Source organism: Onychomys torridus, chromosome 4, assembly GCF_903995425.1.
Source record: "Onychomys torridus chromosome 4, mOncTor1.1, whole genome shotgun sequence".
In the NCBI taxonomy this organism is placed as follows: domain Eukaryota; kingdom Metazoa; phylum Chordata; class Mammalia; order Rodentia; family Cricetidae; genus Onychomys; species Onychomys torridus.
Genome location: NC_050446.1, coordinates 131,047,556 through 131,073,725, shown reverse-complemented (window position 1 = coordinate 131,073,725; position 26,170 = coordinate 131,047,556). Strand labels below are relative to the sequence as shown.

Genomic DNA, 26,170 nt, shown 5'->3' with positions numbered 1-26,170 from the left:
GGCAGGATCTCAAGCAGGAACCTGAAGGCAGAAGCTGATGCAGATGCCGTGGAAGAGTGCTGCTTACTGGCTTTCTCTCCAAGACCTGCTCAGTCTGCTTTCTTATACTACCTAGGATCACCTGCACAGGGGTGGCACCACCCACAGGGAACTGGGCCCTCCCACATCAATCATCAATCAAATGCCCCACAGATATGTCCGCAGGCCAATCTGATGGAGGTAACTCCCCAGCTGAGGTTCCTTTTCCCAGATAACTCTAGCTGGTGTCGAGTTGACAGAAATAAGTAAACACCAACACAGAGAGAGTGGAAATCAGAGATATGCCAAGGAGTAGATTGCTGCTGGTTTCACAGATACAAAAAGGCACGGAGTGAAGGAACACACAGCTTTAGCCACCAGAAGTAAAGACAGCTAGCTATTGGAGCGGCCAGGGATTTTGTCACTGGGCACCTAAATCATCACACACATTTTTTGGGGGATCAAACTCAAGGACTCCCACAACCATCAGTCTGCATTCTCAGTTAAACATTTCCTCTCTCGAGGTACACAGCCAAAACGGCACTGTGCTCTCCAAGGAGGTGAGGAGGTGCATCCTTACTTCACAGAAGCACGAGCAATGTGCTGAGGGTGGGGCATAGGATCCAGCTTCGGGGAGGGTATCTTCTTCCTGTCTTCCTCCCCACCTTCTCCCTCTGCCTCCTCCTTCTCTCCCTCACAACCCCTCCCCCTCCTCTTCATTACTCTCTCCCTCCTCCCCACTCCCTTTTCCCTCCTCCCCTCTTGTGCCCCTCTTCCTCCTCCATCTGCCCTCCTGTCTTCACCTCCTCACCCCTTCTTCTTCTCTCTTTTTCCTCCTCCCTTTCCCCTTCTTCCTCCTCCCTTCCTCTTCTTCCTCCTCTCTTTCCTCTTCTTCCTCCTCCCTTTCCTCTTCTTCCTCCTCCCTTTCCTCTTCTTCTTCCTCCCTTCCTCTTCTTCTTCCTCCTCCCTTTCCCTTCTTCCTCCTCCCTTCCTCTTCTTCTTCCTCCCTTCCTCTTCTTCTTCCTCCTCCCTTTCTTCTTCCTGCTCCCTTCCCCTTCTTCCTCCTCCCTTCCTCTTCCTCCCTTCCTCTTCTTCTTCTTCCTCCCTTCCTCTTCTTCATTCTCCCCTCCCATCACTTCCTCGCTTCCCTCCTCCCCTTTTCCTCCCTTCCTTCCACTCTTCTTCCTCCTCCTCCCTCTCTCCTTCCTCCTGGCTTCTTTTGCAGGCTCTACAGATAAGACAAAACCCTCCAGAGACAGACCACACGATGGCATCCCAGATGGCAGCAGCAAACCAGAGGAACATTTGTCTGGTGGCAGGGGCACTGATTCTGTGTTGGAAATCACAACTTCCAAGACCTGGCAGAAGGAGCCTCCATAAAGCACGTCAGTCCTCTAGATAGGGCACTTCTCACCCACATGCCCTGGTCCTCTGGTTTTTGTTTGCTTTTGAGACAGGGTTTCATATACTTCAGGATGATCCTGAACTCCTGACCTTCCCACCTCACCTCGGCTGGGATTACCCAAGTGTACTAGCAGGTTCCTCAAGAAGATGGGAAAGTAAGTACTCCTACACTGGCTGGAATGTCATCATCCTGGAAAGGAAGAACATTCTAGAGAGTCACTTTTCCCCTCCTCTGGCTTTTAGAATACTGAAATGGTGGACCCCAAAGAATGAAAAATTGTCCCTGGGCCGGGCAACAGTGGCACACGCCTTTAATCCCAGCACTCAGGAGGTAGAGGCAGGCGGATCTCTGTGAGTTCAAGGCCAGCCTGGTCTACAGAGCAAGATGCAGGACAGGCACCAAAACTACACAGAAAAACCATGTCTCCAAAAAACAAAAAGAAAAGAAAAAGAAAGCAAGAAAGCAAGCAAGCAAGAAAGAAAGAAAGAAAGAAAGAAAGAAAGAAAGAAAGAAAGAAAGAAAAAAAAAGGAAGGAAGGAAGGAAGGAAGAAAGGAAGAAAAAGAAAAATTGTCCCTGGAATCCATGCTGGGGGAAGAGAAAGGCTGAAGCACCTCAAGGCAGATGATAACTGCTTATTTTTAGCATTGTTGTGAAACATGATTTTTTTCTGAAGACAACTAGATCAACCAGTCCTCATCCAAAGAAAAACAAAATAGCAGGCGTGGTAACTCATAATCCTAAAATTGAAGCAGCAAGGCTACTGGGAGTTTGAGGTCAGCCCAGGCTATACTGTGAGTTACAGTCCAGCCTGGGCTACAGAATTGGACCTTGTCTCAAAACCAAAAAAGATGTAAAAACTCTCAACAGACATGAACAGGCACGGGCATTTGGCATATGACAGCAGCTGTGACTGTCCTGTCAGAGGAATGAAGGGTCGACCAGGGCTGGTGCAATGACTCAGTAGCTAAGAGAGTATGCAAGCATGAGGGAGTGAGTTCAAGTCCCCAGCACCCAAGTAAAAAGCTGGGTGTGGCTTGGCCTAGTGCTAAGATCAGAGTCAAGAGGACCCCAGGAACTCACAAGCCAGCCAGTCCTCTGACCTCCAGGCGCCTGTTGTGATGTGAACCCTTCCATGCACACATACACACAATAATACAATTTTTAAAAATGTAATAATTAAAAATTAATTGAAATGGTTAGCTTGACATGGTGGTGCATACCTTTAATCCCAGCACTCAGGAGGCAGAGGCAGGCAGATCTTTGTGAGTTTGAGCCCAGCCTGGTCTACAGAATGCGTTCCAGGACAGCCAGGGCTACACAGAGAAACCCTGTCTCAAAACCAAAACAAACAAACAACTGAAATGGTTATGTAGTATTTTAAACATAGTCCCTTTGGAAAAATAAAAATAAGTAAGGCCAAGATTTCAAACAGGAATAAACCAGGTTGAGCCTTAATCATGTGGGGACAAGGTTAGCTTCCCGGGAAGGTGACCGCAGACTCCATCTAGCAATCACAGTGGCCTCGTCAGCCTGAGAAAGATCGGAAACTCTCTTTGGGCCTCAAAAGATGGTTCATTCTTGTTCCTGCTGAGAATTGACCCATCTTCCCCAACTGGCTGTCTTCCAAAACTTGACAAAGACTGCAGAATGCTGGTGTACATTAGGACTCCTGGGCAGGTACCAAGCCCTGGGCGCCTGGCTCCAGCCACCCCCGGGGCTTCTGATTGCTGTGGAGTGGGACCATGTCTTCTTCCCCCACCCCTTCTTTCTCTGTAAGTATGTTTTGTTAGTTTGAGTCAAGGTTTCTCTGTGTAGCTTTGGATGTACTGGAACTTACTGTGTTGACTAGGTAGTCTTCGAACCTGTAGATCTGCCTCCTGAGTTCTGGTCTTAAAGGCGTGGGTCACCATTGCCTGGCTAGGGACAACATCTTGACTGTTTTCTAAGAACTGAGGAACTATGGAAGGCTTGGTGCTAACATGGGTATGGCAGACAGAACCTACATGTGGGCTGGGGAGATGGTTCAGTCAGTGTAGTGCTTGCCTTGGAAGCATTTGGACCTGAGTTCAATCCCAACCTCCACCCACCCACCCAAAAATAATGGTGGAGATGAGATCCAGCACTGGGAGAGCCTGAGATTCCAGCACAGGTGAGATGGAAAAGGCAGATTTCCACAGCTCCCTGGCCTGCCAGCCCAGCCTCCTTGTCAAGTTCCAGACCAGTCAGAGAGCCTGTCTCAAATAAACAGGGTTGATGGTGCTTAGGAGTGAATGGCACACACTAGTGTGAGTGCCACCTTCATGTGGAGAACGAAACTCAGGCTCTCCAGAAGAGCAGCAAGTGCTCTTAACTTCGGAGCCATTTTTCCAACCTGTCTTGTTCATTTGTGCGCATGTGCACATGCACCAATAACATAAATCTGTAAAACAGTGCAAGGAAATAAGACAGAGCCCCCCCCCCCCCACATCTTCTACCGCCTTGCCCTGGAGGCTGCAGCCCTCCTTGTTACACAGGCATCCTGTAAAACAGCGAGAGGCCACCTTGGCTGGTTGGAGCCCAGGAGCCCTAAAAATCACTCACACTATGCCACAGCGCTCACGTGAATTTACTGGGGAGGGGGAGGGAAGATGAAGAAGAGCCCCGAGGGCAGGTGGGCTGTCTTTTATGAGGGGATATAGTGCATGCACAAATGGGGTATGTAGGATGACATCATCAGGACCCTGAGGCAGCCAAAGTATGCCTGTTTACTGACTAGGTCCCCAATGGGCTGGCCAGGTAACACTGAAATGCTAACACTTCCTGTTACACGGTCTCCTTCAGTCTGGAAGGGACCTGAGGAACAGACATCCTTGAGGGCCATCTGCAAGGCTGGCTCCCACAGCCTGTCCTCTCATCCCCACATGTCCACAGAGACTCACCAATTCGTCCATCACATCTGGTGGTAAAGCTTTATCCTGAGTTTCGGCTATGGTGGTGACCGCAGCTCTTCCCAGTTCCATCAACCTCCCTAGATTCTGCCTGCAGATGGTGTGAGCGAGAGCTTTCCCTCTTCTTCACGTGTTCTTTCCCTGAGCAGTGGGGATTAGCAAGCCTCAGTACAGGCTTACCCCTTCCATGCCCCTCCGCTCCCCCGAATCCAGGGTCTCAAGTAGCTTAGGCTGCTGGCCTTGAACGTGCTGTGCAGCTCTATCAACTTTGACTCTTCTACCTCCAGCTCCTGAGTGCTGTGATTACAGGCGTGTTATAGGCGTGAGCCACCACAGCCCTGTAAATGCACAAGGATGGAATTCAGGGCCTCAGGCCCAAGTCACAAACCTCAGCTTCCAGGGTGCTGGGGTTACAGCCACCAGCCCCAGCTCTGTTTTGTTTTGCTCTGATACAGGATCAGGCTGACAGGGAACTCATCATCTTCTGGCCTCACCGTGAGCTCCTAGGTGCTGGGATTTCAGAGATGAGCCCCACAACTAGGTAACTCACCTACTCCTTTGTGGGGTCCTGGTCCCTCTAGCAAAAGGTAACATTCAGAAACCAAGATCTGGGCATGAGGTCCTGTTGCTCCTGGGTTCTACTCCTCCCAAGCTCCCATGGTGGACAGATTAGAAGGGTATGTACGCATGTGTGCAGGTGTGTGCTGTGTGCAGACACACCTTCACATCTGTAACTAATTCTGTATCACTGTATTGAGCAACATCCATTCACATAAAACCAGTCCACTCAGAAAAGTCCCCTCCGTGCTTGGGTCTCCTTTACCTAACAGTAAGGAACATGAGCCGGCCATGGTGGTGCACACACTTGTTATCCAGACACTCGGAGGGTGGAGGCAGGGGAATCAGGAGTTCGAAATCATCCTCAGCTACTCAACTACACAGGGAATTTGAGGCCAGCCTGAGTTAAACTAAACTGTCTCTAAGAAAATAAAGCCGGGCGGTGGTGGCGCACACCTGTAATCCCAGCACTCGGGAGGCAGAGGCAAGTGGATCTCTATGAGTTCAAGGCCATCCTGGGCTACAGAGCAAGTTCCAGGAAAGGCGCAAAGCTACACAGAGAAACCCTGTCTTGAAAAACAAAAACAAAAAGAAATAAGCACATATTTTTAAAGTAAAACAAAATATAGCAACAACAGAAAGGAAAATATGTTTAGTATGTGCTGTGGGTACCTGTGATTGGATGTAGAGTTTGGGGGTGTCATAAGCTACAGGCTCTAATGCAGAAAATGGACAGAGATTGCTACCTGAACTTGTGAGGCTGAGAAAAAGTCCAAGGCAGACAGGACTAACTGTTGGTGATGGGGAGATAGCCCTGCCCCCAAAGAGTCTTGAGACAAGAGGACCAGAAAGAAAGCATCTAGCCCCCTTCTCCTTCATTCATTCCTCCCATGCCGTGAGCAGAAAGATCCCAGCCCCAGCTCAGTCCCAACAGCTTAGGAAGGGGCAGAAAATCACTTGAAGTAGGGTCCTTCCTATCTCTAGCCCGCATGTGACCGGGGACATTCTCTGGGGAAGTCAGTGAGTAGCTTCACTTTGCCTAGCTTACCTTGCAGAGGATGGCAGCCAGGGCCTCCAGCATGTTGGATGAACACTCTGCCACTGAGCCTCACCCTGGGGGCAGCTGCAAAGTGTGGCTTTGAGCAGCTTGTGGGAGAAGGAGAATCCAGGCCCAGCTTCTCCCCTGGCTGATGCCTGATCCTCCACCCCACCCTCTTCTCTCACCAAGCTGTTCCAAGTCTCCTGGGGCCCCTGCTTTCTGAGGGGAAGCTGAGGTATTTCCAGTGAGGGATGTTCCAACTCCTCTTCCCAGGGTGGATTGTCAAGTAGGTAGGAAGGGTCTATCTTTCCCAACCCTTGAGTTGGGAAGCAGGTTCTCTGGGCCTCTGCTCCTGAAGCAGGGTGTGGTCCAAAGCTGCTGAGGTGCCTTCAGGAGAGCAGGAAAGGTGTCGAGCGCTGTGTGTGTGTGTGTGTGTGTGTGTGTGTGTGTGTGTGTGTGTGTGTGTGTGTGAGAGAGAGAGAGAGAGAGAGAGAGAGAGAGAGAAATGGCATATGCCCATGATCCCGACCGTGGGGGAGTGGGCAGGAGGTTCTCTAGGCCTTGTTGATGAACAGTCTAGCAGAATCAGCAAGCATCTGGGTCAGTGAGAGTTCTCATCTCAAAAACATAAAGAGAAGAGTGACTAACTTTTGGCCTCCCATGCATGTGTAAGCCCTGACACACACACACACACACACACACACACACACACACACACACACACACACACACACCACAGATGATGAATAGCAATGAATGAGAATAATTGACCCAGACCACAGAAAATACCTAATTTTTTTTTTTTTTTTTAATCTTTGGGACAGGGTCTCTCTATTCAGTCCTGGCTGTCGTGGAGCTTATTATGTAGCCTAAGCTGGCCACAAACTCACAGAGATCCTCCTGCCTCTGCCTGGCCCATACCTAAAACTGTAGAGACTCTGAAGCTAGCCTCCACTTGTACCCCGAACACCTACTGTCCGCTTTCTTGAGACAGGGCCCATGGATTCCAGGATGGCTTCAAACTCTGTGTGTACCTGTGGATGCCCTTGAACTCCTGATCCTCCTTCCTCCCCCTCCCAAGTGCTGGGATTACAGCTACGCGGCACCACACCCGGTTTAAACTGCTCTAGGATCAAATCCAGGGCTTCCTGAACGGTAGGCAAGCACTCCACTACCAACAACTGAGTCACATCCCCAGACCCAACACTTTCTCCTCACTGCCCTCCAAAGGGCTCAGCAGGGCCTCTTGTGTGGGGATCACACACATCAGCAGTGATGAACCCCTTGTCTAGAGTCCAATGGCCATAATTCAGCTCCCTTCTCTTCTTAACCTTACAGGGGTGTTCTTAACCCACAGCTTCTGAGAGCACACATACATTTATTTTAGATGACATTCTGATGCTATGTTGTCATCTAAATCTGTCATCTATAAAGCTCACACTGGAGAACTGGCCAGAATTACAATACAATAAAATAAAATCTTACAAAGTTCTCTGATTTTGTGTTGGACCATGAAGTTGCCCTAGATGATAAGTTGGACACCCCTGCATCATGCTATCTCCCCTGGCCAGTTTCCTATCTGTAGACAGGGCTATTAGCAAGGCCTCTGGAAAGGTGAGATAGCATAGCTATAAAGTACATATTTTTGAGGCTTCTGCATGAGAACGAGCTCTTTGTCAGATGTGGATGAAGGGCCGTGACCTCAGACATACAGTTTCCAGCTGCCGCATGAAGCTCCTGATAACAACGCAGTGTCCCGAGGCGAGGTCCTCTTCCCTCAGCCGTCCAGTTTCCTCCTCTGCGAAGCCAGGGAGCATTGGGCAAGATCTTCACCAGATGCCTGACATTCTGCACACCTACCGCATGCCTCGGAGCACGGCTCCACTCAAGGGACCACATCATCAGCAGGAAGGAGCCTGCTGTGGGGGGGAGGGATGACTTCTGTCCTCCCTGGCTTCATTCCTGAGCCCCTCTCTGGAGTACCCTCAGGACTTAGTGCCTCTCCTGGCCAGTCCCCACCTGGAGCTTGGCGCCCCAGGCTCTGCGTTCCAAATTCAGACCCCAGAACGATCTGCTTCTGTGCGCACATGTACTAACTGGAAAGACACAGAATGGTTAGCATGGCCCTGAGCACAGATGACAAATAAATTACAAATTCATGACATCACCAGCATTTTCTGCAAAGAAACCCATTGTTAGGAATGCTAATTAAATAAATAAATAAAATAAAAATCAATGAAAAATCTTATTTGCTGCTTCTTCTTTGAAGGAGAAGGCTGGGAGTGTCCATGTGAGGTCACAGGTTGTGTCCCCAGCACCCCCCCCCCCAATGCAAAGAAAGCCAAGGCTGGAGTGTATAGCAGAGGCAGGAGGATCACCGTATGTTTGGGGTCAGTCAGGGTTACACAGTGAAGCAAAGTAGAGAAAACAGTCTTGAATAAAGAGATCTCCAATCCCTTCTTGGCGTAGCTGAAACTTATGGGATATTTGATTGTCTTGTTCTGAGAGGACATTGAAGAAAGATGTTCTCAGCTTCCTCTCTGAAAAACAATTCCCACAAACCATACAATATACCTATACACAAATACACACACAGACACACACACACAGAGACACACATGTACAAATATACTCTCTACCCACACACATATGTGTAGACATACATATGAAGATCTCACAATGCACATATACATGTGGACACACACAAATAAAGATCTCTTACACACCCACACACAGACACACACACACACACACACACACACACACAAACACACACACACACACAGAGAGGTTTTCGAGACACAGTGATAGCTTCCAACTGTTTCCTCCCTAGGTCTTTACTCTGAGAAACATATCTTTAGTTATATGACTGGGAACTGTGCCTTGAAGTTGTGAGAACCAGGAATTGATCTCACTTTACACTGGGGACTTTGGAGAAAAATCTCTAAACCTGCCTCCAACCCCTGCCTCCAAGCTTCGTGGAGCCTTAAGGATGTGAAGGATGCAATATCAAAGTTTGACCACAAGATGGCAAACTGATGTTAGGAGTTCACTTGTAAGGCATTTCCTTAAAAGAGTGGGTGTCACAAATGGGTGACATTCTTGCCTACATACACCTCCCCACTTCTCCCTTTTTTCCCTTGCTTTTTCCCTCCTTTCTCTCTCTCTCTCTCTCTCTCTCTCTCTCTCTCTCTCTCCCTCTCTCCCTCCCTCCCTCCCTCCCTCCCTCTCCCTCCCTCTCCCTCCCTCCCTCCCTCCCTCCCTCCCTCCCTCTCTCTCTCTCTCTCTCTCTCTCTCTCTCTCTCTCTCTCTCCCCCCCACCCTTCCCCCATAGGATCTCATTACATAAACAGGCTGGCTTCCAGCTAACAGAGATCTCCCTATCTTCCTGCCTCTGACTCCTCATTGTTAGGGTTAAAGGTGTGTGCCACCATACCTGGCTCTTTCTTTTTTGGCACATTCGTTACACAGACTAGGCTGGCCCTGAGCATGTGACGATTCTCCTGACTTTGTCATGACTATGAGAATACAAGCAAGTAGCACTTGGCTGGGACCACACCATACTTTCTATAGATGAACCTGGATCTGGTTTTGTAGACATTTGCGATTATCTTAACACAATCAAGCAAGCCGGGCGGTGGGGGCACACACCTTTAATCCCGAGGTTGAGGCCAGCCTGGTCTACAGAGTGAGTTCCAGGACAGCCAGAGCTACACAGAGAAACCCTGCTTTGAAAAAACAAAAACAACAACCAAACAAAAAGAAGCAGGGTGAGGCAGCTGATACATTGAAGCATCTCAGAACCCTCTGCTGGGCTATGAAAAGATGACGTCAGGTGTGCCCGGGCATCGCTGGCCCCTCCTCCAGCCCATTTTATCCTGTAGGCAGCCTGCTGCCCCACACTCCCACACCGAGATGGCTGCCGCTCAGCAGTCTTGGCGGATAGGAGAGGATGGCCATGGGCACTCCAGGGACCCTCCTGTCCTGTTCAGCTGTGGTTCTGTGATTCCAAAGTGGGAGACATGTCTGCTCTTGTGCATGATGGTGAAATGGGTTACCAGTGAGGAAGACTACTCTTGCTCAGTGCAAGAGTAGTGTTCAGGATGAGCAAGACCTTAAGAAAGAGAGAGAGATGGGGTGTGGGGAGTCAGCCCTAGAGGTCGACAACAGCCCCTAGGAGTCTGGGTTGAGAACAATTTCATTTCTTCATCGGTCATCCATCTCCCCATAATTCCCACCCCTCCCTGAAGTGTCTGTTAAACACTTGGAGAGCAGTTAGTTGTGATATAAAGTCATCCTGACAGAGGCTGGAGAGATGGCTCAGCAGTTAAGAGTACTGGCTGCTCTTCCAGAGGTCCCAGGTTCAATTCCCAGCACTCACACGGTGATTCACAACCATCTGTAACTCCAGATTCAGAGGATCCAAGATGCTTTTCTGGCCTCTGACATTTTGCACACATGGTGCACAGTTATACATCCAGACAAAACACACACACACACACACACACACACACACACACACATATTAAACAAATAAATAAAAAACCACATAAAGTCAGTGTTACCAGCGGCCTCAAGCCATCTCAAATACCAGAAATAAAGACACATACACACACCAAAAAAAAAAAAAAAGGGTTAGAGATTTAGCTCAGTGGTAGAGCACTTGCCTAGTAAGCCCTGGGTTCGATCCTCAGCTCAAAAAAAAAAAAAAAAAAAGGCACAAACAAAACAAGCCGAAGCCTGGGTGTACTTCAGACCCCGGGAAACCACAGGTTAATACATGAAAGGCAGATCAGTTTCTACGATCTGTCATTGGAAAAACTGACCACCCATTGAGAAGAAAGCCAAAGCCAGTGTCCATTAAACTCCATTTGAGATGGTTTTATGTGTGAACAAAGTGTGCATTGATTAATCTGTTTCCCTGCCCACCCACCCCCATTTTCTGACCACATCGGCATCATCAGGTAACTAATTATATTTACATTTGTGTTTTCTGTTTCTACTCATCAGAAACAAACAAACAAACAAACAAACAAAAAAGGGCCTTGGAAAGGCCGGATATTGTTATGCAAACTCAGTTTTCCAGATCCTTCTCAGGAAAGAGGGGGTGGATGACTCAGTGATTCCCTCTGACTTGGTTTTGATTTGTAAAGATGTGTCAGGAGAGTCTGGAGGAAGTGACAAGCCAGGGGCAGAAAGAATAGATGGGAATTAGCCAGAAGTAGAGAGTAGAGGGCACAGTAAGAAGAAGCCATCACATTCCAGGTAGTAAGGTTCTGGGGCCAGTCCTGAGCGGGAGTGTGTTGTACAGTGTGAGCTGCCCTGGAGTCCTGAGATGCCTGGAGGGCAGAATGGAGGTTATGTAAACCGGGCTCAGTAGCATGAAATGGGTTTGAACAAGGGACACACCTGACCATTCTAGCAAGATTTCAATGGCTGTGCTGTGAGAAACCAGATCTGGTGGGTGTCTGAGAGACAGTGACAGGCTCTGAGTGAGATGTAAGGGTGGCTTGACCCAGAGAACACTGTGATGTGTCTGACCCAGGGACTCAGGACTACCACTGGCATCTGTGGGATGGAGGTCTGGGGAAGGGGAAAAAGGAAGAGGTAGTTTGGGCATTGGCAGATGAGAGGGGACAGCTACCCCTGAGGAACACTGAGTTTCCGTCTGGATGTACTAAATGTGACTACCCAAGAGACCAGCCACAGGAATATCAAACAGGCAACAGATCTGTGAGGTAGACGGGCTAGTGAGATGGTTCAGTGGGCAAGGGTGTTTGCCGCTCAAGTCTGGTGACCTGAGTTCAGCAGTGCAATAAGAGGGCTCCTCAAAACTGACCTACACACACACACACACACACATTTTTTTTTAAATAAGGCAAAAACAAAAACAAAAACAAAAATTGTGAGACACGTTAAGTCCAGGGCTGGAAAAGGCATGTTCCAGTTTCTGTCCCAATTTCTGCAATAAAATACTCTGGCCGGGTGGTGGTGGCACAAGCCTTTAATTCCAGCACTCGGGAGGCAGAGCCAGGCGGATCTCTGTGAGTTCGAGGCCAGCCTGGACTACCAAGTGAGTTCCAGGAAAGGCGCAAAGCTACACAGAGAAACCCTGTCTTGAACGCCCCCCCCCCCCAAAAAAAAAAAAACAACTTGAAAAAAATACTCTGACCAAAGCAATTTGGGGAGAAAGGGTTTATTTTAGCTCTGTGTTCCAGGTTCCAGCCGTCACAGCAGTGACGTCACAGAGAGCAGGGTTGAAGCACTCGCTGGTCACATCCATAGTCAAGGCAGAGGGAGAGGGTGAACACATGCTTGTAGTTCAGCTCCCACTGTCTTGTCTTTTATCCAGCCCAGAACCTCAAACCAGAGAATGACACCACCCGCAGTGGGTTGGGCTTTCCATTAAGACCCCCCCCTCCCCAACACACCCACAGGCCAACTGACCTAGACAATTCCTTATTGAGACCCAATTCCCAGGTGATTCCAGACTGTGTCAAGTTGACTTTTAAACCTACCCACCACAAGAGGCATGGACAGAAGCCAGCCTGGGGAGGAAGATATAGAGACAGGGGTGTAGAGGGGTTCGCATCTAAAGGGGACCAAAGAAATGAGGTGCAAGATGAGGAACATCTGAATGCTGGACAGTTTGGGCTTTAGAACCACAATACAGACTGAGCAGAGCAAGGGGTCGGGGCAACAGATGGTCAGGGTCCTGAAGAAGGCATAAAAGTGAGGTCCTGGGTTCCAGCACAGACCCAGCGGCTCACACAGCACAGCGTGTGCTTCCTTGTAAACCAGGAGAAGGACCGCCTCAAGGGTGCAGGCTGGGGTGGTCAGCAGCACCTTAGCACAGCATGACTCGCCTCTGGGATCAGCAGCAAGTACTGAGAGATGGGTTGCCCAGAGCCCTGGCTCTCTCCCACTGGCTCAAAGGTTGGCAGCCTCGCCCACTTCCCCACGAAGGTACTTGCTGGAAGCTTCACCCAACAGTAGCTGAAGAACCTGAAGAAACTGTGGTTTCCAAGGAATTCTTTAGCAACCCTTCAGGTCTTGTCTCTACTCAGAGAGGATGGGAAACAGACAAAGGACCTAATCCTCCCTTAATCCTGAGCTCTATTGCCCTTGAGCTGGCTCCCTGTCTTGTTTACCTAGCTACTTAAGAAAAGGCATCCAAGAAAATAAAAATAATAAAAATAAAAATAATTGTTTTCTATTGGGGGTTCTGATTTTTTCCCCCAAGACTTAAGTTTCTTAATAAAGAAAAGAAAATATTTAAAAAACAAAAAAGAAAGAAAGAAAAGGCATCCACTTGCTTGGGCTTTTAAAGGAGGGAGGGAGGGAGGGAGAGAAGCCAAGAAGAATTCTCCTTGTCATAGTGTTTTCTGGACCAGCTTTCCCTGTGACGTATTCATCCATCCAGTTTTAGCTGGAGTTCTGCTGAGCACCGAGCAGCAGCCCCTGTTCCCAGGAGTGAGATTGCCATTTGGAGAAATTAACCGCAGCGTCCCTGAGACAAACTGACTGCTCCAACCCTAAGTCATGGAGCAGTGATGACTTGGCTCCCAATTAGTACCTCCAATTGGTGGGATTAGGGCTCCCAGTGATTCCCATTCGGGAAGACCAGGCTCTCAGAGGCAAGGTGGGTGCCCAAGCTTGCTTATACTCTTTCACTCTGTGTCTCTGAGAGTAAAGGATAACAGAGCCACTGTGACCAATCTGTGCATGTCTGTGCAGCCTGGCTGCCTGTGTGAGAAGCCCTGCTACTCATCTCTTCCTGTGAGAGCTCAGAAGGGTTCCCAAGCCCAGCATGATGTTTCTGCCTATACAAAAGGCCAAATCAGACCAGATTAAAAACAGCTAAATACAGGTTTATTGGGCATGGCTTTCAGGCAGATTCCCAGGTCTCAAAGAAGAGGGCCAGAGAAGTCAAGAACCCAGGCTAAGGCAGGGAGGTTATATAGACCTCAGGGGATGGATGATGATGTGCCAGCCAGGAGCTGGGACTGTGCCCAAGTATGGTCAAAAGCTAGGTCCCTGGTGAGCACTTGAATGCCATTCCTTTGTTTAGAGTTTTCTCAGAGAGCTGGTGGTGTTAGGGGAAGTAGGGCAGACAGGGTTTCCCAACTTGTGCAAGGGAGAGCAGGGGTTCTAACTGAACACTGCACACTGTTTCTCCAATCTGTGAAATGGGGCTATGACAGGACTCATCATACATGGCTCAGTTGGAAGAGTCCTTGCCTAGCACGCAAGGCTGTGGGTTCAATTTCCCACACCATATAAACTGGATGTGGTGGCACATGCCTGTAATCCCTGCACTCTGCAGGTGGAGGCAGAAGGGCCAGACACCTAAGGTCATTCTCTGAGTTTGAGGTTTGTCTCAAGGAACAATAACAAAGTGTGAACAGAAACAGAAAACCTCTTGGGGCTGCTCCTGCAGTTGAATTAATCCACACTCCTAAAGTTTGCAGAAAATGTTCAAACGCTCTTATGGTTATTGGCAAGCTATTTCTCTACCTGCCCCATCTCTATCAACACCCCACCCCAGGATAAGGCTTGAATGTGTCCCTTAAAAGTCTACGTGCTGCAGATTTGACTCCCAAATTATATGTTAATGAGATTTCCAGGTGTAACTTTGGGAGGCAATTGGGATTCCATGAGGTAAGGGCAAGGTCCCAGGGTGGCATTGGAGACTTCATTGTATTTTTGGTTTTTCGGGACAGGGTTTCTCTGTGTAGCCTTGGCTGTCCTGGAACTCACTCTGTAGACCAGGCTGACCTTGAACTCAGAGATCTTCCTGCCTTTGCCTTCCGTTCGCTGGGATTAAAGGTGTGCACCACCACTGCCTGGCCATTGATGACTATAAAATGAAAGAGAAACCTGCAGTGGCATGTTCATTCTGCCCCACTGTGGTCCCCTCTACCTCATCACAACACAGCAGGAAGGCCCTGGCCAGAACCAGGCAGAGGTGTAGGTGGATCTTTCTCTGTCCCACCTGCCAGCTGCCAAAGCACAACACAGAGACCTATTACTTATGAAAGTTCAGCGGGCAGCTTAGGCTTGTTTCTAACTAGTTCTTCTAACTTAAATTAACTTGTATCTTTTAATCTACATCCTTTTATGTGACTTGGTTACTTTAATTTACTTTTTTTTTTTTTTTTTTTTTTTTTTTTTTTCTGAGACAAGGTTTCTCTGTGTAGCTTTGTGCTTTTCCTGGAACTCACTTGGTAGCCCAGGCTGGCCTTGAACTCACAAAGATCCTCCTGGCTCTGCCTCCTGAGTGCTGGGATTAAAGGCATGTGCCACCACCGCCTGGTGGTTACTTTACTTTTAAAGCCCAGGCTGCTTACTCTGCATCCCTGGAGTCTCCTCATGACTCTGCCCTTCTTCTTCCCAGCATCCTCTCTGCCCTGAAAATCCTACCTAGCTAATGGCCATTGAGCTTTTTGTTAAACCAATCACAATGACATAGTTTTTTATACAAGTGTAATCATATATCTTGCAACACAGAGGTCAGCCTCTTGCTCATATATATCCCAGATCTCAGGGATAGAACAAATGCTTACCATGGCCCAGGCCTTGGCTTCCATTCCCAGCACAGCAAAAAACACAACATAAATAAATGTGGCAACATAGATGCCTTTCTGTTTTCTGTTAGTTTCCTGATTTCAGGGACTCTGCTTTAGCCGTGTGAGATGGACTGGACAGAAGCCAGGCCAGATGAGCAGGTGGTTCAAACAAGAATGTCCCTGCAGGCTCTGGGTCGGGTGCTTTGTTGTCTCCAGTTGGTGGGGCCGTTTGAAGATGTGTCGCTTGAGGTTTCAAGAATCCAGGCGGCTCAACAGTTAAGATCATTGGTTGCTCTTCCAGAGGATCTGGGTTCGCTTCCCAGCACCTTCGAGCTCACAACCACCTGTAACTTCAGTTCCAAGGAATCAACACCTCTTCTGATCTTTGTAGGTTCCTATATACACATAGTGCACATACACACAACATACACATTCACACACTTGGTGCACATACACACGTTCAGTCAAACATAAAACCAAAACCAGAAAGACTCCATTTGAAGGATGCTCACTCTGTTTTCCACTTGTGAGTCACTCAGCCTGCTACCTCCACTCTGCCATCGTGGACTCAACTGTCTGGGACCGGAAGTTCAAATACACCTTTGTCTATAAGTTGCCTTGGTGGTGGTGCTTTATCTCTATAACAGACAAGCAAACTAATACAGCATACAACTTAATATGGGCTTTTGGATTTGTTTTTTCTTTGCTTGTTTTGTTTTGGCTTTTGTTTTTTGTTCTGTTTTTTGAGGCAGGGTTTCTCTATGTAGCCCTGGCTGTCCTGGAACTCACTATGTAGAGCAGGTTCACAGAGATCTGCCTGCCTCTGCCTTCAGAGTGATGGTATTAAAGGTGAGTGCCATCCTGCCTGGCATGGGTTTCTTTTATTTGTTTATTTATTTTTGTGTGTTTCTGTGTAGTGTGTGTGTGTGTGTGTGTGTGTGTGTGTGTGTGTGTGTGTGTAAGCATGTGTGTGGAGGTCAGAGGACAACTCTCAGGAGTCAGTTCTCTCCTTCCACTCTGTGGGATCCAGGGATGGAGCTCAGGTGGCCAGGCCTGCATGCAGGTGCTTCTGTCCACGGAGCCATCTTGCTCGGCCTTCCGTTTTGTGGTTGTTTGAGACAGATCTTATGTAGCAACATTAGTTTCTTTTCTGTTGCTTCATTAGTTAAAGCACCATGCCAAACACAACTTTAGGAAGAGCTTCCTTTGACTTACACAGGCTGGCAATGGGCCACTGGCATCCTGGAAGGAACAGGAAGCTGAGAGTTCACATCTTGACCCACAGCATAAAGCAGAGACAGTGGCACAAAGTCTTTAAATCCCAAGTCCACCTCCAGGGACATGCTTTCTTCAAGACTGAACCTCCTAAGTCTCCAAACAACACCACCAACTGGGAACCGCTTATTCAAATATTTGAGCCTATGGGGGACATTCCCATTCAAACTACGGCATTCCACTCCCTGGCTCACAAAGGCTCATGGCCATATTATAATACAGCACACATTTAGTCCAGCTTCAAACGTTCCTTTAGTCTTCCACAGTCCCAACACTGTTGAAAAGTCCAAAGTCTCTTCTGAGACTCAACACAGACTCTTAACTGTCACTCCCTGTAAAATCAAAAGCAGGTCACACACTTCCAACAGGAACCGACACAGGATATACATTACCATTCCAAAAGGGAGGAGCCGGGCACGGTGGGTAAACACTGGATCAAGCAGGGCAAACTCCAAAATCCTGCAGCTCCGTGTCTGACATCAAAGGGCTTATCCTATCCATCTCTGCTGCCTGACGCACATCTCTCTCTCAGGCTGGTCCCACTCCCTGACTGTCTGCAGCTCTTCTTGGGGGACATACCATGCTCTGGCACCGACAACATTTGAAGGTCTCCAGTGTAACCCAGGCTTTCACAGTGTCTCACAAAGGCCTTCTACCTTCTTGGGGACTTGGCCCAGGGACTCCCCTGCCACACTCTGCCCTGCTCAAGTGGCTCTCTAAAGCCATGAAAGAAAACTCGGTGCCACTTTTACATGTTTTACGTCTCTAAAGTCAGCCCCGAGTGGATGACATGGCCGCCTGGACTCTCACCCCATGGAACCTTGGTTCTTTTCCTTTCGCAGTTGGAAATGTGGCTGTCTGGCACTCTTCGAGACCATCTTAGCCATTGCAGCCTCTTTTCTGCCTTGGCAGGAGCACTAAGCCCTTCTTGCTACTTTCCCCCTAAACTGTGCATGTTGTCCTTTTCTCTGCCCCAGCTGAGCTTTTTCGTTGAGAACCGAATAAGGGTTGTTAATGATGACCATGCCTCAGATTCAGTGTTATGTTTCCAAGTTTCCTCTGCCAGGGAAATTGGTCAGTTAGCAACAGGTTTTTCTTCCTTCCTTCCTTCCTTCCTTCCTTCCTTCCTTCCTTCCTTCCTTTATTTATTTTTCAGGTTCTTTCTAGGAATAGAAAATGCTTTAGGCCTTTCCTTTCACAAATTGGATGTGTTGTGTGGGGTCTTGGCCTGGGATCCAAACAGGTCATTAAAGTCACTGATCTTAACAATTACAGCCTGTGCTCCATCACATACATTTGTATCATTTTTTTAAAACATTTTTTAAAACTTAGCTACAGGCAGGTTCTCAGGTCATGGGCAGAAAGCAGCCAGATTCTTTGACAAAACATCACTTAAATGGCCTCTAGCTCAGTTGCTAATTCTCCCCCCTCTGAAATGTCTTGAGCTGTGCCTCCCTGGTCCACATGGCTCTCAGCACTACTATCTTCTGGGATATGTACATAGAGTAGTAGTCCAACTACTTTTTAAAAGAGATTTATTTATTTATTATGTACACAGAAGAGGGTACCAGTTCTCATTACAGATGGTTGTGAGCCACCATATGGGTGCTGGGAATTGAACTCAGGACCTCTGGAAGAACAGTCAGTGCTCTTAACCTCTGAGCCATCTCTCCAGCCCATAGTCCAACTACTTTTCTAGTCCAAGTTCCAAAGTCTGTCTGTCTCTGTTTGTCTGTCTGTCTGTCTCTCTCTCTCTCTCTCTCTGTGTGTGTGTGTGTGTGTGTGTGTGTGTGTGTGTGTGTGTGTGTGTGTGTGTTTGAGACAGGGTTTCTCTGTGTAGCCTTGGTTGTCCTGGAAGTCACTCTGTAGACCAGGCTGGCCTCAAACTCACAGACCCACCTGCTTCTGCCTCTCCAGTGCTGGGATTAAAAGCACGTGCCACCACCACCATCTGGCATTCTTCCAAAGTCTCTCTTATTTTTCCCAAAGCCAACATGGTTAGCTTCTTAACAGCCTGTTCTTTGTGGCAACACTCACTCCTGTTCTCTACAGCAACACTGGAGTTTGCCGGGTGGTGATGATGCCAGCTGAGAGGCAGAGGCAGGTAGATCTATGTGGATCTCAGCATGTTGAAAGCCAGCCTTGTCTACAAAGTGAGTTCCAGGACAGGAACTGTTACTCCGAGAAACTCTGTCTCAAGGAACAAAACAAAAAGACAAACAACAAAAAAATAGAGGATGGAGTTTATTTTGGATTACAGTTCTAGAGGTCCAAGCCCATGATGGAGACATGATGACAAGCCCTAGGCATGATGAAGGGACAAGAAGCTGAGAGCTTCCATCTTGGACCACAAGCACTACACAGAGAGAGTGAGCTGGAAGGGCACAGAGTCTTCAGATTTTCAAAGCCCACCTCCAACAACACACCTCCTTCAGCAAATCTTCACTGTTAAAATCTTCCCACACAGCTCTACCAACTGGGGGCCAAGTATCCAAACATCTGAGCCTGTGGGGGATATTCTCATTCAAACTGCCAACTACATTAGTACAGGCTGGCCACTTAAAATGACAGGTCACGGCTGGGGAGAGGGCTCAGTCAATATAGTGCTTGCTTTGTGAGCATAAGGACCTGATTTTGTCCCCAGATCCTAGATAAAAAAGCTGGGAGTGTTGGCATGTCTCTGTGACTCCAGTGTTTGGGAGGCAATGACAATTGGGTTCCTGGGGCTCACTGGATTCCTGGGTTCACTGGATTCCTGGGAACTCACTGGGTTCCTGGGGCTCACTGGGGCTCATTTGGTTCCTGGGCTCATTGGGTTCCTGGGGCTCACTGGATTCTTGGGCTTACTGGATTCCTGGGTTCACTGGGTTCCTGGGGCTCACTGGGTTCACTGGGTTCCTGGGGCTCACTGGCTAGCTAGCCTAGCTGAACTGGTGAGTCCCAGGCCCTCTAGAGATCCTGTCTCAAAAGAGAAAGATAGATAGCTCCCAAGAGATGAGACCTGAGGTTGTCCTCTGGCCTCCACCTGCACACACACACACACACACACACACACACACACACACACACACGTGCTCCTGGACACATGAATGTGTGCAAGCATGTGCGCACACGCACAGACAGATTCACACATAGAGAGAAACCCACATGTGGCAGACTGTGTTTTCTGAAGATAGTCATATCAATGACACCTACCCTCTGAGGAAGAGGCTTGTCACCATATCAAGGGAACAATGTGATGTCCCACTTGCCCTTACAACTCCAGCTTCAGCCAATGTGGAGGACATTTTGTTTGTTTGTGTTTTGTTTGCTTTGAGACAGGGTTTCTCTGTGTAGCCCTGGCTGTCTTGGAATTTGCTCCATATACCAGGCTGGCCTCAAACTCAGAGGTCCTCCTGGCTCTGCCTCCCTAGGGCTGGGTTTAAAGGTGTGCACTATCACACCCAGCTTGTGAGAAACATTTTTTACCTCTTCCATCAATGGAGAAAATTAGAATGAGCAAGTTATGATTCCAAGGTGATGTTATAAATGTACCATGGGCTTCTGCCTTCTTCTCTTTGGGGTATTGCTCTTAGGACCTGATTCATGCTGTGAGGGAGTCAAATGGTCTGTGCAGAGGCGATCACTCTTTCTGTTTTAACTCAGAGGAGTTGGTCTGGCCCCTGTTCTGTCCTCTAGGTATACAAGCCTTTGTGGTATTCATATTCTTTATACAGAGTGCCCAGGGCTGCTAGGAGGCTGGCTGAGCAACCCAGGCGTAACTCACTCACTCCAGGCTGGTCTGGTATGTCACTCAGTCCCCCCCCCCCACACCTTTCTCTGATCTTTGGAACATCAGCAGTCACCATGTTTTCACATACCTGTGAGTTTGTCTCTTGGGAAGCTCTGAGCACGATCCGTGTTTAGTCACGCTTGTGTGAATTCACATACAGAGCTATTTCCATGTTTCTGTGTTGTAGGTCACTCCTGCATGTGGGACAGAAATCAAGCAACCACCACAGACTCTATCAGGAGGTTCTCCTGACTCCTGATCCTCCTGCCTCCCAAGCTGGTGAGGTTACCTCATCCTTTAGTGTAGTGGTTTTTGGAAACAGTTTCCCCTATTCCAGAACATACTCCGAAATGCTACGGACACATCTGGATGTTGAACCGGCAGTGGAGGATGATGCTAGCTGGTGAGTACCCATCAGGGATCACACTAAAAAGCTCCTAATGCGCAGGATGCTGTCTGCCGACTGGTCATTTATTGCCTGGTTCCAGGTGCTTACGGTGCTGAGCTGGAGCAACCCTGTTCTAAAGGAAGTTACACACATGAAAACATGTGAGTACCTTCATTCATTATTTATTTTTGTCTTGCTGAGCATCAAGCACACAAACTTGTGCCAACTGGCAAGTGCTCTACCACTGAACTATAGCCATGCCTGTGGCCTTCTGAGATGGGCTCACTGCTTCAACCACAGAGTCCTGGCATTATGAATATGCCTAGTCTAGGAGGACTGTGAGCTTTTGGTTTGGAACTCCTTTTCTCTATCTTCCCCTCCTCCTTTTGAGGCTAGGGAGAGAACCCAAGGCTCTGTGCCAACTAGACTCGAAGTGGCAAGAGACTCCCTGCCACTGAGCAATCTTCTAGCCAAACTTTGCTCTTAAAACACAGATGCTGGGGGCTGGAAAGAGGCTCATTGTTTAAGAGCACTGATTACTCTTCCAGATGACTCAGGTTCGAATCCCAGCATCCACTTGACAGCTAAAATGGTCTTCACTCTAGTTCCGGGTGGTCTGGTATTCTTTTCTGGTCTCAGGCACTGCATACATATGGTGCACAGTCACATATATGCAGGCAAAGCATACACATAAGGTAAAAATAAAATACAGATGTTAAATCAAGTGTAGTGCTATACACCTGTGAGTCTAGAACTCAGGAGATGGAGGCAGAAAGACCAGAAGTCCAAGGCCATCCTCATCTATGTATGGAGGCCAGTCTGGGCTACATGAAACCGTGTCTCTAGGCAGATAAGATACAATAGAACAACATGAAATAGGAAGGAATACAAATAAATACATATTTTTTTTTTTTTATTTTCCTGCTGATACTGCCCTGGGGTCTCACTGCACAGTGCTCCAGAAGGGGAGTCAGAGAAATTTGGTTTTTCATTTTAGGATGGTCCTGTGGGCTGCGGGTGGGGGACACAGGACCTACCTGATCAAGTAGAATCAAGGTGTAGGCACAGGGAAAGACTTGGGTTTAGACACACACTCACCTTCATACTACACACACACACACACACACACACACACACACACACACACACACACACACACGCACACACACACACACACACACACACACACACACGCACACACACACACACACACACACACACACACACACACACACACACACACACACACACACACACACACGTCCACTGGTCCATCCAGCCCACACTCCTTTCATGCTGTACTGTAGCTGCCCACATCATCCAGCACTCCAGCTGAGCTTCCTCCCACTAAACAGATATTCTCTGACTTCACAGGGTGTGGCTTGACCTTCTCACTCTTACAGTGGTGTGAAAGTGTCCCCACAGTCACAGCTTTGCACTTGGAGGAAATTTAATGAACAACAGGAGTATCAAACACTTGACTCTGAAACCGCTGCAGTTCCATGGCCTGGCCCCGCTGTGGCTGGCTAAGCTTCGATGCTCCATGGGTTTGTTGTGTCCAGGGCATTCCAGAAGGGACTCTGTCTGACATGGAGTTGTCCCAGGAAGAATGAGCTAGAAGTCCCACAATCAGAAAGCTCGGTGTGAATGAATGTAGGCAGAACTGAGACAAGCTCAGGGAGGCCCGAGGGAGGTGACAGGGACCAGAGAGAGCAGGCCTGACTCCGGCGGAAAGAGGAAGTGAGGTGAAGGGACCACTGCGTCCATGCTGGTGACAGGCAGAGCGGGTGAAGGGGTCTACAGTGTTTGGTGTGCGGAGTTAAGGGCAGGGAGCATCAACTGCAGCGTCTCTGCAGAGTCGACAGACGTTCCTGAAATCTAATTCAAAGAGTAAGCTGCCAGCACTCAGGAGGCAGAGGCAGGTGGGGCTCTGTGAGTTCAGGGCCAGCCTGGGCTACAAAGTGAGTTCCAGGACAGGCTCCAAAGCTACACAGAGAAACCCTGTCTCGGGGGGGGGGGGGGGAAGATAGGGTCTCCCGTAGTCCAGGTTAGCCTCAAGCTGCTACAGACCTCGAACTCCTGATCCTTCTGCCTCTACTTCCCCAATACTAGCATTACAGGTGTGTACTGCCACACCTGGTTTGTGCAGTATGGGGATTGAACCTAGGGTCTTCTGCACATTAGGCAGGCATTCTACCAATGGAGTTATACCCCAGCCCAGGCCACTCTGATCTGTTCTGGGTTACCACACATGTAGTGAGTATAAAAACTTGCCTTGCTCACATCCAGAAGAGGGGATGGGTCTTGCTGACTCCACTAGATAGCTCTCCTAGCTGACCATTGTGCTCTGAGAAGTTTATAGCCGACCAGGAGCATGGGTAAGCACCCCTGCCTCAGCTACACCCCAGGCTTGGTTTTGTTTTTAGACAGGATCTCTACATAGCCCAGCCTGGCTTGGAACTTGCACCAACCCTCCTGTCTCAGCCTCCCAGATACTGGGATTAGAAATGTGAGACCCCACATTCAGCTGAGGCAAGGATTAGTTTCAGTTCCCTGGATAGTGGGGACTCCAGACACCTTGTGTCCCTATACCTGACTTGTCCAGCTTCTCTCCCATGTTCATTTACTACTGGTTCCTGCTTCCTTCCTTTGCCCCATACACAACTCCATTGCCTGCTGTCCCAGCTACGCAGCTCTCCGGGCTTCTGTCTGGAGGCAGCTATAGTACCTGCCTGGACAGTTCTGCCTGTGTTCCCCAGCAGGAGCATCCCCAGCGGCTTGGTTGGTGGGCCCCAACAATATCACACACCAGCACCTTTTCAAATTTGGAAAACTTAGAAATAACAATTGTAGCTTCATTCTCCAGTCCCCATCAATGCATCTGAAAGCGAGTGGGGAGGTGGTGTTTGCATTTGGGATATCTCAAGAAAAATGAAGACTGGAAACTCCCATGCTGGTATGAGAGGCCCTTCGGGGTCAGGGAAAAGCGCTGGTACAATAACATTAAGACAACTTGGCAGAGGTCCAAGATGACGGGTGCAAAGCTTCTAACTCCTCTCTAGTATAGAAAGAGAGGAAGGCCAATACTTTCCAAAGACCGGCTTCTCTGTGGGCCCCAGGGGAGCCAGTGCCACTTGCAAATTCCTGCAGGGCTGCTACCTAAGAAAGGCAAACGTTAGGGAATCATCTGATAGAACCCAGAAACCAGAAAAACTGGCCCCAGCCCTGGGTTGGAACTGTTTCCTGGATTCTGCCACCTGCCCCCTCCCCACCTCCCCCAGCCCAGCTGGATCTGTGATGGCCTCAGGCAAGACAGACATTCTTTACCCCCAGTAAACCACTGTAAACTGTAATTACGGGGGAGGGATGATTTCAGGGACTTCTTGGTGCACAGCTGCTTAGAGCTACAGCCTCATAAGCAGGGGACTCAGTCACAGGGACCGGGAGACCACCCTGCATGCCAGTGTGGGGGCCAGCGGGGCTCACTCCATGGAAGAACTGATGTACAACTTGCAATTCCTGTTTCCTTGCCTGCCAGAGCGCAGACATCAAGGGCTCGGTGGCGGGTCACACAGGGCTTGGAGATACTGGGGAAGCTGCCATGAAGGGAAGCAACATGCAGCCCTTAGTAGTGGAGGTGGGGTGGGGGTGGGGGCGGGTTATTTGCAGATTTGGAAGATGTTCTCCAGCTGTGCCTGAGGCTCAGTGGTAGGGAGCTTGCCTGGTGTGCTCAAGGGCCTGGGTTCGATCCTCAGTACTGGGAAGAGCAAATGTGCTCAGTGGATGGGAGTGTTGGCAGACTGCAGTTGTGAAGAGCCAGACAGCAAACTTGGGTTTTACAGCCCAGATGGTCCCAAGAACAGTGACAAATAGCATGTAAATGGCACAGCAGAGTAATGGTGACAGAAACAGATGGTCGGTCGGAAGAGCTCAAATATTTACTATTTCTGGCAGATCGGAGACCAAGTGTGAGGAACTCTCAATGGTTCTGGGTGGATGGCAAGCCACAGGAGCAGCTAGGTTCTGCTGGTGCCACCACGATGAAGGAACTGACTGTCTCTGAAGATGGCCCACAGGCTGAGCCCCTCATGTTCCCCTGTGAAACTGGGCCTGCACTAGGGAGCCCAGAAAAGGGGCCTGGTGTGGGAGGTACTAGATGTGGGCCCGTGTGACACCCTGGATCTTGAGCCTTGACACCTTGGATCTTGAGCCTGTGGCTTGCTCTGTCTGGGGCTTTTGCTAGGTATTCGGATGATTGTGGTCCCCACCTGCACTCACCTATAAGCGTGTGTCCATGAGGACCTGGGGAGGCTGGCCAGGTGGACCAGCCTCACTGCACTCCCAGGCTTCTGCTTGGTCCCTGCAGTGCCAGTGCCTGGTGTTAGCCTCACTCTTCGAAGTGGGTTACAGATGCCTGGGAGCCCCACATGGATGCTAGGAATCCCTCTACAAGGTCAGCCAGTGTTCTCAACTGCTGAGCCATCTCTCCTGCCCCTTTGTGCCTTGCTCACCCCAATATTAACAACTTTTCATGACACTGGAAAAGTATATGTCAGGAACATCTTAGGAGGAAAAGGTGCATTTTGACTCCATGTTTCAGAAAGACAGAGTGAGTGGTGAAGTTTCCTCATATCTCTGTGATCCAGGAAGCAGAGAGGGCCATGGGAACCAGAGTGGGAATAACCTTCAAAGACTTGCCCCAGAACCTGCTTCCATCAGTCAGACTCCACCTCCTATAAGCCTCACATCCTTCAAACTATCTGGAGATGGAGCATTCAAAACTCAAAATGTGAGTCTATGAGGGTCATTCCAGATGGAAACCATAGGCCGGGGTTGTAGTTCAGTGGGAGAGGACATTCCTGGTACTCACAGGACTCCAAATTCAATTCCCCTGTGCCACCCTGAGGGTAGGCAGACTCACAATCCAACATAAATGACATTCTTAGAAGGAGAGACACAGACAGACCAACATCATGAGAGTGCTTGTTGAGGAGAAGCCCATGTGGCCATCCGAGCAGAGATGGTTGGTGGCTATCTTCCAAAAGACACCACGGATTGCCAGACACTAAGAAAAAGGCAAAGAACATCCTAGAACCTTCAGGGGCTGGGCCTGTGGCTCAGTTGATAGGATGCTCGTCTAGCATGCGTTTAGTTAGCTCTGAGTTCCATCCTCAGTACCCCATAAACCAGATGTGGTGGCACAACCCTCTAATCCCAG

At 48.9% G+C, this 26,170-nt stretch overlaps 1 non-coding gene across 1 annotated transcript; it reads right to left on the bottom strand.

The window, feature by feature from the left end:
* Nucleotides 1-21,838: 21,838 nt before the first annotated feature.
* Nucleotides 21,839-22,177, bottom strand: LOC118583321. The gene has a single exon (XR_004944901.1).
* Nucleotides 22,178-26,170: the final 3,993 nt, after the last annotated feature.